The sequence below is a fragment of the Euprymna scolopes genome, chromosome 2 (genome assembly GCF_053919585.1).
Source record: "Euprymna scolopes isolate OS-2025 chromosome 2, ASM5391958v1, whole genome shotgun sequence".
Lineage (NCBI taxonomy): Eukaryota > Metazoa > Mollusca > Cephalopoda > Sepiida > Sepiolidae > Euprymna > Euprymna scolopes.
In genome coordinates, this window is record NC_136483.1 from 27,130,839 (window position 1) to 27,133,218 (window position 2,380).

Sequence of the window (2,380 nt, forward strand, 5' to 3'; positions counted from 1 at the left end):
TTTCAAAAGTTTAAAAAAAAAAATATTGGGTGCCATCAGTTAGAATCGAAATTGAAAGCAAAACTGCAGCATTCAAAGCTGGTGACATTTCCATTGTACGAATGTAACACGCATATGAAATGATTAAAAAATAAACTAAAATAAAATGTATAACGATTTTTTAAATTTTGCCCATTTTTTTACCCTTAAAAACTATTTTAACCGGCTAAAGATGCATAAAAGAATGGCCCATAAAAAATCGAATCATTTGCGGCCCCTAGCGCCGCTCTGCTACTTTTAGTTTTGGAAAAGAGAGTTTAAAAATATGGAGACAGACAGAGACAAACAGACAGACAGACATAGTGAGTTTTATCAATTAGACATTAGTGAAAATTTTCAGAAATCAAGGTCACCTTCCTGAAGCAGTTGATTTCATTATGAGATATGTAGAAATTAGAATATTTTATAATATATGAAAGTTTCTTTCTCAAGCGTTCAGTAAATAAACAAGGCCGATAGCCATTAGTTGCATGCTCTCGTGTAATGAATGAATGCGTGAATGTAGGATTGACGTGAAATTCTTAAAGATAAACTAAAATGACCGAAAAATGGGCTGAAATGACTTAAATAAATAAAAAGTAAATGACTTAGAATGACTTTAATGAACTTAAGGATGAATTGAATGACCTTAAGAATGACTTGAATGCTTAAAAAATAACTGGAATCCTTTAAAAACAACTTCAATGATCTGGAGTATGACTTGAATGGCTTTGAGACTGACTGGTTGTAAAGTGGGTGATCATTTTACATTAAATTAATACAGAAAAGTGATCCCTCATTTTATATCACAATTACAAACATAAGTACAGCATATAGTAAGAACAGATACTACACTTTGATCTTAGCCAAAAGGCCAAAAAAAGGGTATTTATTTCCTCCCCCACCGAGCAAATTAGGCACAAGGCCGATTTTTAATGTGAGGAATGAAGGTGAAATGGGGACCAACTCCCCGGGGAGTAGGGGAGTTGGATAGTGACAATTGGTATGAAGGGTTACATTGACCAAGGTCTTATATGTGGGATCGCCCCCACATATGGTCTTTGCTTGCAGTATCTGCCGGAACAGATACTACACTTTGATGTTGACCAAAAGGTCAAGAAAAACTTAAAAAGCTAAGAACAGCATCTATTAACAACAGACCTTTGACTGACCGACCGACCGACGGAGTGACTTATAGAGTCGCTTGCACGCGACTAATAAATGAAAAATATTACTTTTCCACTCCTTAATTAACTATCTTATAGTTTATTTTTTTAGTATTCCAGGACAAGAATACATATAGTATGAGGGAGTATCCATTTTTGTACTGATACTTGAAGCAGCATCATGTGGAGGACATTCACGATTCATACAAGCCAACGTGGGACAGCCATATCGAATTATCTTGTTTGGGTTTCAAATACTATGTTATTTTAAATATTTGGTTAGAGTTTATATGTTGGACGATGTATCCTCGTGCTAGATTGTCCTGACAAACCCTTATACAGAGAGACCTTAGACAGTTGAGGATGATGTCTAGGACGTATTAAGATTCTCTGTTTTATTTTCCTTCGTTTGAAGCTTTCAGAATCCAAGAGGATTAGCTGGAGTTAATACTTAAACTCTATTTGAGATACATAGATATTCCATTAACGTTCTTTATCTCTCAAACACTAAATTAGTAAAGAAGTTGCGAACATAATTTTCTTCCCCCAATTGACCAGGTCCTGGTTATGACCTTAAACTATATCCAATGGTGAGGCCCCAGCTTGCGGGCTTTAGGGAGTGTGGAGCCACCTCTTAATTGCCATTGCTCCCAGGTCCACTCTGACTCGGAGTGGTAGTACCTGTTAGGGTTCCAAATATGGGTTAAATAGAAACTGACTTAAAATATATATATATATATATATATATATATATATATATATATATATTCTATTAAAATTTTTCTTCAAAATCACTGGATTCGGCATTAAATAACCTAAAAAGAGTTGATATGCCGTAAAACAAAAATAACCAACAACCAACCCAATTGAACATGTAAATATGCTTTAATATACCTTTCTCGTGGTCTCTTGATCTTAATTTCTCTTGTCAGGTAGAGTATCCAGCTTCGTGCTCTTACTTGAGTTAACATCACTTGGAGATAGTGCATCGTTCCTCGCAAAAGACAGTCTGGGCCATATTTAAGAGAAATGATTCGGACTATGATTACTATGTGATTTTGAATATTTAGTCAGGGTTTACTCGTAGGAAAAAGTATCCTCATGCCAGGTTGTCCTGCTAAACCTGTGTACTGAGGGACCTTAGACACTCGAGGATAATGTCTATAAGTATGTTAGTGGGTATGTATTTTAACAGA

At 35.3% G+C, this 2,380-nt stretch overlaps 1 pseudogene; it reads right to left on the minus strand.

The window, feature by feature from the left end:
* Positions 1–758: 758 nt before the first annotated feature.
* On the minus strand, positions 759–905 carry LOC145242591 (U2 spliceosomal RNA; annotated as a pseudogene).
* Between the last annotated feature and the right edge of the window lie 1,475 nt (positions 906–2,380).